This window comes from Vipera ursinii (genome assembly GCF_947247035.1).
Source record: "Vipera ursinii genome assembly, chromosome: 5".
NCBI lineage: Eukaryota > Metazoa > Chordata > Lepidosauria > Squamata > Viperidae > Vipera > Vipera ursinii.
The window spans coordinates 15,975,854-15,989,177 of NC_139518.1; positions in this window are offsets into that span (position 1 = coordinate 15,975,854).

Genomic DNA, 13,324 nt, shown 5'->3' on the forward strand with positions numbered 1-13,324 from the left:
TGGTCACCTGGAATAATAGTAGAAAAGATTATTAATATTATTCTTCTGCCAACATTCAAAAACATCATATATATATTGTTAGCAAGCCAAAAAAATTTACACAAATATGAGCTGCCACTGCTGTGGCTACTGCCTGTAGATGGCCTTGGGCTAGGCTGAAACAGGAAATAAGATTTGTCCCGTGTCTGGGACCAAGCAAGTGTATTCTGAACGCTTACAAACATTTAACATATATATATATATATATATATATTCTCTCTATATATAGAGAGAACATTATACATTATACTTGTTAAATTAACAAATTGCTTCTAATTCAGAAATAACTAGAAAATTCACTCTTCCAATTAAAAAAAACACCCACTGGCGCTAATACCACCAAGGGCTATTGATGTAAGTAGAATGTGTACAATTAAATTTATCTTTTTTATTGTCAGTTTCCTTTTTTTAGCTTTTATTTTGGAGACCAAAAAGCATTATAAAAGGTTACAACTTAAATACAGAAAAGAGTTTTCCCATCATTTCTTTTTGTAAGTGCTATCAAAGTAGTAACAAAAACTGACTAGGTGCATCTGCTGGGTAATTATTCCAGTTTCAGCAATAATGAATACTTTGCCCATTTTCTTTAAATAGGTCACTGGCATTTGTTTCTCTGCATGCATCAAGAAACTGTTATTTTGTTCAATAACCTTGTATGCCCAACTTTTAAAAAACATTCTTTAGCTGTCCTTCATTGTTGTTATATTCCTATATTCTGAGAGTTTAGATTTCCAAATGATTCCTTGTATTTTTTTAAAAAAATGCATTTCTGGAAAATATTCTGAAGAAACAAGAAATCATTTCTTCTAACAGAATGTTACAGTTTTTTGGAAAAACCTCTGCAGATATTCAAAATTTTTAGCAACAAGTTTAATTTAGTACAACTGTTCCATCATGTTTTCTGCTTTTTTTACAATCAAATTCTTCTCCTGCAAGAGAGGAAAAAAGGGGGACCTCTCATTTCTTTTTTAGTTCAATATAAGAACACATTTATCCTCATTACATTTTCAAGGAGTGTGCATGATTACATAATAATAGAAAGGGGAGATTGAGTTGGCACTTCCCCTCCCCGCCCCTTATTTCTCTAACTGCTTCATCATAATCTTATTTTTTCACCGCACCCAAAGATTTCCTTTAATGCCATGGGAATATTTTAGTGATTTGTCAATCAATGAAAATTGTCCTTTTTTATCTTTGACCATGGTATGACCCTCACTGAAACATAGTCAAGTAGCTGGGAAGAATAGTTATCTTCAAGAATCTCTGTTTGCCACAATAAATTCTTTCCAAGATTCAGATGGACCATCTCCAAAGCAACCTTCACCACTCCAAGCAACTTCCTGCACCCAACAGCTAGGTAAGACCACTAAAGATCCTCATAGAGGGGATTAGCCAATTTATAGCCCTTCAAAAATCTAGGCAGCTGTGTTTACCTTTTGGCGACCCTGATCCAGCATCCCTGCAGTTTCCTAAAGGAAAAAGCCAAAGGTAACTAGGTATTGATGGAACATCTTTCTTTTGTGGATAATAGCATTCCAGCTAGCTTGTTCACTGTGTTCTGTCCGAGGTCCTGATCACTCCTACTTAACTAAATTAGTACCTGAAGTTAAGGGAAGTAGGAAAGAAATGAAAAGAGGAACCATTGGGGTAGGGGGGAAAAAACTGTAAACTTGCAATATATGATGGACTAAGATAGAGCTCAAAGTTGAAATCTAGAGCAACAGAGCCAAGGAATCTCAAAACTGACCACCTATTACAATATTAATAACAGATCTGAAACCAAGGTGTGCTGGGGCTAATAAATTGTCAACTTTACTCTGACAATATTTTTAGTGATGAGATAAATGGCTATTTACATCATTATAGATGTTTTTTTATTATTTTCTGTTGAAAATATATTGTTCTTTCCATAAAAAAATAGTAGTTCTTGTAAAATAATATTAATGTCTGCTTCAAGATATTAATTTACAGCAGGGAAGTTCAGAGACAGAAGATTCCCTAATCATAGATATTGTAAGAGAAGGATCGTGTTAGTCTATGGTGGCCAACAAGCCAGAATCTGGTAGCACTGGATGTATCCGGATGTGCCTGATGAAATGAACGGCAGACCATAAATGCTTGTGCCTTTTAATAAAATGCATTAGTCAGGAAAGTTGCTACCAGATTCCTGATTTTTTTTTTAAAAAAAATCCTGGTTCATCTCAACTGTTTTGTAATGAATTATTTTAATAAAAATTTAATTTAATTTAATTTATTAATATTTCTATACCGCCCTTCTCCCGAAGGACTCAGGGTGGTGTACAGGGCAAGAATAAAACACAAAGTTACAAAAATTAAAAAGTAATTAAATACATGCCCATAAAAACAGTTGGTACATTAATAAAAACCCCAATAAAAAGATAATAAAAAACCCCACCAATCCCCCCTCAGGCCAGGCCGGCTTGTTCGAACAGGTATGTTTTCAGATCGCGGCGAAAGGAGCGAAGATCGGGCGCCGTCCGGAGCTCAACCGGTAACTGGTTCCATAGCTCCGGGGCGCCCACAGAGAAAGATCTCCCCCTGGGGGCCACCAATCTACATTCTCTGACAGGTGGCACCCTGAGGAGTCCCTCTCTGTGGGAACGCACAGGGCGAAGGGAAGTTGACGCCGGCAGCAGGTGTTCCCTAAGGTACTCCGGACCCCTGCCATGTAGGGCTTTAAACACCATTACTAGTACCTTGAATCTCACCCGGAAGACAACTGGCAACTAATGCAGCTCACGGAGCAGAGGTGTGACATGGGAGTATCGGGAAACTCCCAACACAACTCTCGTGGCTGCATTCTGTGCCAGTTGGAGCTTCCGGGTGGTCCTCAAGGGCAGCCCCATGTAGAGAGCGTTGCAGTAGTCTAGCCGAGAGGTCACGAGCGCGTGAGTGACCGTGCATAGATCATCCCGTTCGCACCAGGCGAACCTGGGCGAAAGCCCCCCTAGTCACAGCTCCTATGTGGTCTTCCAGGGTGAGCCGTGAATCTAGGAGGACTCCCAAGTTGCGAGCCCTATCTACGGGGGGTAATAATTCGCCCCCCCATAGTGAGAGGTGGAATGTCCGAATAAACCCGGGATGAAGGTATGCAAAGCCACTCGGTCTTGTCGGGGTTGAGTTGAAGTCTGTTCCTCCCCATCCAGACCCGAACCGCCTCCAGGCAACGGGACATCACGGTGAGGGCATCACTGGGGTGGTTTGGGGTCGAAAAGAAAAGCTGGGTATCATCAGCATACTGATGATACCCAACTCCAAAGCCACGAATGATCTCACCCAGCGGTTTCATGTAGATGTTGAACAGGAGAGGCGAGAGGACCGACCCCTGAGGAACTCCACAAACAAGAGACCTCGCGGTCGACCTCTGCCCTCCTGTCAACACCGACTGCGAGCGTCCCTGGAGATAGGAGGAGAACCACTGTAAGACCGTGCCTCCCACTCCCAATCCCCTGAGACGCCGCAGCAGGATACCATGGTCGATGGTATCGAAAGCCGCTGAGAGGTCTAATAGGACTAGAACAGAGGAATGACCCCTGTCCCGAGCCCTCCAGAGATCATTCACCAGCGCGACCAATGCCGTCTCCGTGCTGTGCCCGGGCCTGAAACCCGATTGGTACGGGTCTAGATAATCCACTTCATCCAGGACCAAAGGGAGCTGATGCGCCACCACACTCTCAACAACCCTCGCAAGAAAGCGAAGGTTGGAGACCGGACGAAAGTTGTTCAATACAGCTGGGTCCAAGGCAGGCTTCTTGAGGAGAGGCCTCACCACCGCCTCTTTCAAGATGGCAGGGAAGCTACCCTCACTCAAAGAAGCTGATATAACTGCTTGGAACCAGCTGCATGTCCTCTCCCGGGCTGCATAAACCAGCCAGGAAGGGCACGGGTCCAATAAACATGTGGTGGAGCTCAGTCTCCCCATAATCCTGTCCACTTCCTCCGGAGTCACAGAATCAAACTCCTCCCAGGTGATATCGACAAGACCGCCCGTGTCCTGATAGCCAGACTCTGCCCAGTCAGAGTCCAGACCGGTCCGAATCCGAGCGATTTTGTCCGACAGATAATTGTTAAACTCCTCGGCACGACCCTGCAAGGGTTCCTCCCTCACCTCTTGATTAAGGAGGGAGTGAGTCACCCTAAACAGGGCGGCCGGGCGATTATCTGCGGACGCGATAAGGGTAGCAAAGTGATTAGATCTCTCCACCCTTATCACAGCGAGATAAGACCTAATGTAGGTTCTTAGTCGCAATCGGTCGGATTCGGATCGGCTGGACCTCCAACCGCTCTCTAGGCCCCGTCTCCGACGCTTCATCTCCCGGAGCTCCGCGGAGAACCATGGAGCTCGACGGGATCTGCATCGGGTCAGGGGCCGCAAGGGTACAACTCGGTCAAGAGCCTCAGTGGCTGCCCTTTCCCAGGCTTCCACTAAGGCATCTGCCGAGCTGTGAGTGGGGGAGGCAGGTGGGGACCCCAGCGCTGCCTGGAACCTCTCAGGATCCATTAAGCATCTGGGGCGGTACCATCTAACTGGTTCCACACACCCACGGCGGGGGGTAGCAAAGCGGAAGACCAGCCGCAGGAGATGATGATCGGTCCATGACAGGGGCATAATAATTGGAGAGCCCCCACCAAGATCATCTAACCACCGACCAGATAAGAAAACTAGGTCAAGGGTGTGGCCTCCCTCATGAGTCGGTCCTGAAATTACTTGCGTCAGGTCCATGGCCGTCATGGAAGCCATGAACTCCCGAGCCAACTCAGATGATCCTCCCAGAGATGGTAGATTGAAGTCCCCCAAAACTATAAGTTTCGGGAACTCAACCACCAATCCAGAGAGTACATCGAGAAGCTCAGGCAGGGCTGCTGCTGCGTGACTAGGCGAAAGGTACACCAGCAGCAAGCCCAACTGCGCACCAGGGCCGCATCTCAAAAAGAGAGACTCACAACCGACTATCTGTGGAACGGTGGCCTCCCGCGGACCTAAGGTCTCCCTCATAACAACAGCCACTCCCCCACCCCTACCCTGAGCCTGAGGCCGGTGTAGCACCCGGAAACCTGGTGGGCAAAGATCAGCCAGAGGAATACCGCCCTCTGGGCCCAACCAAGTCTCCGTGATGCAAGCCAGGTCCGCCTGCTCACACTCGACCAAGTCACGGACGAGAGGAGCTTTATTGACGACAGACCTGGCATTCAAGCACACCAGCCGGAGCTCAGGAGGCTGCACATCCTCACTCCCGGGACCTCGGGGCAGAACAAGAGGGTCGGAACGCCTCACCGCTTGCAAGTAGCGGAGAGGCCTTCCCTGAGATCGATACGGCCCTCTGTTCCTGCACCCGCTGCCATTCCCTAACGTCGTGGGAATGGGTAATCCCACGACTTGCCCTGGAGCCCCGGGGGCAACCGACCCCCGCTCCTCCCCCCCGCGATCAATCCCGGACCTGGCCTGAACAACGGTTGTTGGACTACCCCCCATATCCAAACAACCAAAAGAAGTTCCCACCCCCCTCCCTAACCTCCTAAAAAATTTTGTCAAAAAACTAACCAGGGGCCTCTTAATTGGTTTATATCGGAGGCCCCTACCCGTGCCCAGCCATCTCTCAGGGTCCCAACAATCGGGCCCTTCATCAAGAGGAGGTGTAAAAAGTAAGGCGGGTCGCTCCCAGGATGGGAGGGCCCCCCTGAGAGCAAGCAAAACCGTGCTAGGATAAGTCAGACGCATGATGGTTATTAATTAAGTCTGACAAAAGGCAGCAAGGCAGACCAGATCGATACGGGAGGATTTCAAAATAAATCGAAGGCAAATGACCAGAGTGCCAGCCCAGCTCCACTGCCACTAGAGCTGGGAAACCCCGGAACAGATCGAATATATATTTCTCATTCATTGTATTTGTGTTGGAAGCACTGAGGCACTTCCGGGTTGAAAGCATTAGCCAATCACATCACCATTACTCAGGGAATGCCCTTTCATGTGCCTGTTAATGTGCCTATTGAAGTGGTATTTATTTATCAAGTTGTGTTTACACGCTTTTGAACTGCTAGGTTGGCAGGAGCTGGAGCAAATGACAGGAGCTCACCCCGTCACACAGCAGCACTGAGGTCTCGAACACGGGCTTGCTGATTGTCAGCATTCTAACCATGTGAGCCATCATGCTCTACTATTTCTATTCCTATTTCTCAATAAAATGCGGGAATAATGCTAGCAGATGGATGACAATGATGATTTCTCAGTAAAATATACAGTTTAAATTTTGTCGTGATTGGTTCTTTAAGCCCAAAATACAGACACATGATGAAGAGGAGGAGGAGGAGGAGGAGGAGGAGGAGGAGGAGGAGGAGGAGGAGGAGGAGGAGATAATAAGGGTGATGATGATGGTGATTTCTAGACATCATATTCCAGAATCCTTGAACATGAATATGATTCAGCAGCCAAGAGAGATATTCATCCTGTCCTCTAGATGGCACCTATAAACAAAACATGATCCTGTGATACTATGCTTTTCATCATGAGAAAACTTCCTTGTTTTTCAGTTAAAAGCTCCAGATTTGAAGAGGATTGATGATGATGATGATGACAGTGATGATTTTGTCAAAGTTCTCCTAATTTAGATAAATTTACAATTTCATTACTGATTATAAGCCAGCATTAATCCACAAACATTTGTTCAGTAACATCAGAGTCATCAGAAGGTCGGCAGTTTGGTGGATCAAATCCCGAGTGCCGCGTAGCAGAGTGAGCGCCTGTTACTCGTCCCAGCTTCTGCCCACCTAGCAGTTCGAAAGCACGTAAAAATGCAAGTAGAAAAATAGGGACCACTACGGTGGGAAGGTAACAGCGTTCCGTGCTAGTCATGCCGGCCACATGACCACGGAGACGTCCTCGGACAAGCGCTGGCTCTTCGGCTTTGAAACGGAGATGAGCACCGGCCCCTAGAGTCGGAAACGACTAGCACGCATGTGCGGGGGAACCTTTACCTTTATACCCATCTACTTTTTTGGAAATCCTATTTTGATTTATATGGGTAAAATTATGGGAAAATCTTTAAATGTTGGTGATATTAATATGATGTTGAATTATATAGCAAAACTTTGGAATTGGACAGTTTATCAGACATTATGGTGGGAGTTACGGTTAGAGGGAGGGCTAAAGGAATCTTATTGAGAAATTGGAAATTTAATATTATGCCAGATTTTAGAAATATGTAATTTATCCATCCTGAAAAAACCCCCAACATTTTCCACTAATCAAAGAATGAAGCCATGTGCATTACTTTGGCAGATATTTTATAATACTATATAATGACTTTTAAAAAATCTCATTATTCTACCTCATTATGTGGTATTTATTCATAAACCAGTGACCATTGACAAGTCTAGTATATAAGATAGATGGTTTTTTATATATATAAATTTGTTTGGATTGCTTTTTTCTTGCTTTTCTGGTTTCTATTTGAAAGTTTAAGCGTGCTTATCTTTAATTTTTTGATGTGTATTTTGGTGTTTTGCTTACTTTATATTTTTATTTTATTTATTAAGTTTATTTGCTGCTATCTCTCCATAAGGAGACTCTTTTTAAAATAAAGATTAAATATTTTTTTTAAAGATGCTTAGGAAATCAATGTATGTGTACATAAAGTAAGATAAAGTTGCCATCACCTCTGAACTCAATTCTTGATACCCTTTTTGGATCCCTCATGATGCTAAAATCTTACATGTATGGCAATGCGATCATATGCATGCTGTGTACATCATACCTGTATACTTGCTTGTTGAAGTCTGGTACCATTATCTAAGCTCCATCATTATTACATTATGTGTGTTTTGTCTTTCCCTCCTCACCTCCCCATGGCTGATGTAACAGAGATTAATAATTAAGATCTAAAAGAATACTATATATTAAGGAAGTTACAAACAGAGAGAGAACCTTGTATAAGGGAGAAAGAGAAAAATGAAGACGGAAGAGGAAGTGTTTTATTCTTCCTGTAAGAAGCAAGCTGAAAAGTGCCAGATCTTTCAGTCACGGGACAACAGAACAGAGAGAAATGGAGGAATCAAGAGGGAATCCCTTGCTTGCTCTTTGTACAGGTTATACTTGACTTATAACCAGCCATTTAGTGACTGAAATTCAAACCGTTTGAAGAAGAAAAAATGACCAATGACCGTTTTTCACACTTACGACTGTTGCAGCATCCCCGTGGTCGTGTGATCAGAATTGGGACACTTGGCAACTGGCAGGTATTTATGAAGGTCGCAGTGTCCTGGGATCATGTGTTCGCCTTTTGCAAACTTCTGACCAGCAAAGTCAATGGGGATTCACTTCACAAATGGGTTACTAACAATTGCAAGTGTGGCAAGGAAGGTCATAAAATGAGACAAACCTAGCAACTGTCTTGCTTAGCAATGGAAATTTTGGACTCAATTGTAGTCGTAAGTCAAGGATTAACTATAGCTGAAAGATTCCTTTGTGGTCCTAGGATAAAGAGTCCATGGAGTTGATAATTCTGGAATGGCAACTCCAACCATTTTTATGGGGCCGAGACCTGGTCTCCTTTCCTTTTCCACCATTCAGTTCAAGAGAGGAAGTTAAAACCCTAATTAAAAACTAATAAGGCACTAAATATTTTATTTGTATGAGAGGATACAAATCCTCCAAAGCCTTTATGAACTCTGATGGTAGTTACAATTATCTTTTTCAGGAACCCAAAGATAAAACTTTAGCTAGGCTACTGTTCATTGCACTTCCTTCTAGATGGAAACATCATTATTCACGATGAAATGCAATAAATAACTTGCTACTTGATCTTAATTGCTCTTCCCACAAGGCTGGTTTCACTCTCACATTATGAATCACTGGAATGAATTTTTTTCCCTGCCTACCATCACTTCCTTGTGTCCTAAAATATTAAGATTTCAGTTTTATTTAAATACGTTATAATGAATGTGATGGGAGCATCATATCACATAGAGAATAAATATTGAGACAGCAAGGAAACCAGGTTTGGTGGATAAATCAATTTCCTTTTTTCAGGTAGATAGTAGTCTTGTTTTAATGTCACAATTAACAATGTTACCACTACAGTTTATGCATAAAACCAGAGGATGCCTTTTCTGAAATTAGTGCAGTGATGGATAACTAAAATAGCTTCCCGATGCCTGTCTTTCATCCTACAGAGCTCTGTCTTACCATCACTAGGAAAAATTAGTGGTATGGTCTTCCACCACTGTGATACGAAAAATATACTTCAGATACACCATAGCATGCCAGATCTAGATGAAAAATGGTGGCCAAAATCGATGACCCTTAATAACCGTAATCAAACAGATCATGTAGATCTAACCAAACCATTTCCAGGAATGCAGCTGCCCCCAAAAATATAGAGCCACCTGAATAGAATCAGGACAGGACGGGACAGAAGTAGGGCAAAACTCTTTAAGAAATGGGGAATGGCCAAGAGCCCAGAATGTGGCTGTGGCAAATCAGAACAAACAATAACTCATATCGTTTGAGACTGTCCCCTCAGGAAATTTCAAGGCACCTGGGACGCTCTCATTGCAGCCATACCAGAAGCAGTTACGTGGTTAGCTTCCTTAGATATTGAATACATCAATTCTATTGTGATTCTGTGGCACTATATTATGGTATTTTTAGCATGGTTTTGCCTTAATTTAATATTTTATCTCATCTACTGTATTGTCCACACATTTTAAATATGCATGTATTTGCCGATGCTTTATTTAAATTTATATTTGTGTTTGTATGTACAGTATAAGGTGGTTTATTAGTTATTGCTGATTGCATGACCTCCATAGAAGCCATACGCTAAATAAATAAATGTGAAAAATATGTATCATTGTCCTCTTGGCACCTTTTTCCCACCACCTGCATGGGTCCAAGAAAATCTTAAGCATGTTCCTTGACAAACAAAATGTTTGGTCCAGACAGACGAATGACTCAGTGAGGGTTAACAGCAATAAGGTTTATTAATACACATATGTCAACTGACAACTGTCAAAATAACTCCGGCTTATATACTCGAGCTGTTTGAACTGTATCCAATCCCAAGCCCGGGTTTTCCCGCCTTTACAACATTAGCCAATAATTGCACCCGAATCTCCCGCTTCAAAGGAACCTTCTTTGCAACAAGCTACTGACATAACACCCCTTCCCCCCCAGTTGATGTTATTTGTTGATGTAATCTCTCAAGTATTTGGGTGGCCTATGGACCCTAGATGGGTATCTATTGGGTTGGCTATTTATGTCATTGTTAACTGACTGTCTGATTGACTGGCTGCTATTTATGGGTCTGGAATTTTGGGTTACAGGCTCTGAAGATTCACTACTAACTGTTTGTGATTGCTGTTGTGTCTGTTGTTGTTGCTCAGGTACTGCTGGCCTGTTCATAGGGGACAGCTCCCAATCAATTTGACAATGTTGTGGGTTTGCTGCAGCCACACTGGTTTGAGTTTCCACTTCTCCACTGACTGGCAAGTTGTTTTGATTAAGCCAAGATGCAGTATCGCCCCCGTGTACATTTTGACCCCCATCGACTGGCATACTTCCGGCAACCCTCTTCCTTAATTGATCAATATGTCTTTTACTTACTCTATTCCCTTCCCCCTCAATGGTGTAAGACAACGGCCCCATTATGTCAGTGACTACCCCAGGAACCCATTTGTCCCCCTGTCCATAGTTTCTGGCCCAAACTAAGTCTCCAATGTTGAAGGACCTGTTTGGGATGTCAGGTTCAGCACTTGAGGGTAGTTTGTCAGGATGTAACCTGTCCAGTTTAGTGGTTAGCCGTTTGCCCCACCTCATTTCCGCAGGGCTTTTCCCGGTAGCCATGCAAGGGGTTGTGTGTTGAGTCAGCAAAAAGTCTGCAAGTCTTTGGTGCCAGTCGCCACGGATGATTCGCTTCAAGGCGTCTTTGGTGGTTCTCACATTGCGTTCAGCCAAGCCATTGGTGGACGGGTGGAAGGGTGCTGATGTTGCGTGTCTAATCGAGTTGGCCCTGAGGAAACCCTGAAATTCAGCAGAGGTGAATTGGGGCCCATTATCAGATACAATCACATCAGGTAACCCATGAGTGGCAAAGAGGCCCCTTAGAACCTGTATTGTTCTACCAGATGACATTGAATTAACAGGCACTACCTCCAGCCACCGAGAGAAGCTGTCCACCACAACTAGGAAGGTTAGGCCTTGAAATGGCCCTGCAAAATCAATGTGAATCCTAGACCAAGGATTCCTGGCCAATTCCCACTTATGCGTGTGTGCGTGTGCCAGCTCTGGTCTAGATCGCTGACACAGATAACACCCTGAAACGCATTCTTCAATATCTTTATCAAGCCCCGGCCACCACAAATGACTTCTGGCTAATGCCTTCATTCGAACAATTCCGGGGTGACCTTCATGTAATTCAGTTAAAACTGTATTCCTGTGAAGTTCCGGAATAACAACACGGTTACCCCACAATATACACCCCAAATGGGATGATAGTTCATTCTTCCTCCTAAAGTATGGGATGTACTTGGAATCAGGGTTAGTACTTGGCCAACCCCCTAGTATCCAGGTCATAATCCTATTGAGAATATGGTCTTTTTTAGTAGCCTCAGCTATTTCTCTAGCTGTCAAGGGGCATTCAGGAATTTCATGTAATGACATAATTTGTCCTACTGGGGCAGGGTCCTCCTCGGTGTTGGTTAAAGGCAGTCTGCTTAGGGCATCCGCATGGCCCATTTCCTTACCAGGCCTATGTTGCAGTGAAAATGAATATGCTGAGAGGAAAATTGACCACCTCAGCATTCTGGGAGACATTATTTGGGGTGTCTGCTTATCAGTGGTAAACAGTCCCAATAATGGTTTGTGGTCAGTGAGTATGGTAAAGTTCCTACCATAAAGGTAATCATGGAACTTTTTTACTCCTGCCACAATAGCTAATGCTTCTCTATCAATTTGTGCATAATTCCGTTCAGCTTTAGTAAGCATCCTGGAATAGTATGCAATTGGCTTTTGAATGCCCTGACTATCCATGTGGCTGATAGCCCCCACACCATAAGGTGAAGCATCACAAGCTAAATAGATCGGTTTGTTCTCAATAAAATGAGTAACTGTGGATTGGCTTGATAGAATATCTTTTAAGGTTTGAAAACTGACTCTATGTTTTTCTTGCCACTGCCATGGGGTTTTTCTATCTAATAGTCTGTGTAATGGTTCCGCGATGGCAGCTTTATGTGGCAAGAATGTATGATAGAAATTGACTAATCCTAAAAAGGCTTGTAATTCAGCCTTGTTTTTTGGTTCTGGTGCCAATTTAATTGCCTTAATTTTATCAGCTGTAGGGTGAATTCCATTTTTATCTATTCTAAATCCTAAGAATTCTGTAGATTTAACTCCTATACAGCATTTTTCCCCTTTTAATTTAAGTCCAGCCTCCCTAAATCTTCCCAATACCTGTTCCAGACGCTCAGCTAAAATTTCTTCATTTCTTCCAGCTATTAGGACATCATCAAAGTAAGGGCATACACCAGGTATGCCCTTTAAGGTCCTCTCCATCACCTCCTGGAAGATGCCTGGAGCTGCTGCAATACCGAATTGCAGTCTGTGGACTCGGAACGCCCCCTTGTGGGTAACAATAGTTTGAGCTTCAGCAGCTTCCCTGGAAACAGTAAGTTGCAAATACGCCTGCGCCAAGTCTAACTTGACAAATATGGCGCCGTCCTGTATCATGGCGAGGACCTGTTTCACCGTCGGGACCGGGTAAGCATGCTTTTTCATTCCGAGGTTCAGGGTGGCTTTGTAATCAGCGCAAATCCTCACATCCCCATTTGGTTTAAGGGGTGTGACGATTGGAGTCTCCCACAAGCCACCCTCGACCGGTTCTAGAATGTCTTGGCCTACAAGCTTATCGAGCTCGGCCTCGATTTTTTGCTTAAGGGCGAAAGGCACCCGTCGGGCCTTAAGCCTGATGGGCTTAACTGCTGGGTCTAAATTAAAATTAATTGGGGGCCCTTTATATTTACCCAAAGACCCATCAAATACGTCTGCGAATTCATCGCAGATTTGAGGGTCTTATTATTATTAATGATGTTTATTCCCCCGACCCAAATTCCCAGGGCAGGAAACCAGTTAAGGCCTATTAAACTAGTTCTATGGCCTTCTGTTACTATTAAGTCTAAGAATCCATTAAACCCCTTATATTTAACTTTAAGGGTAACTTTTCCCTTAATTTTTATTGGGGTTTTTTGGAAATCTGCCAATTGAATTTTGGTT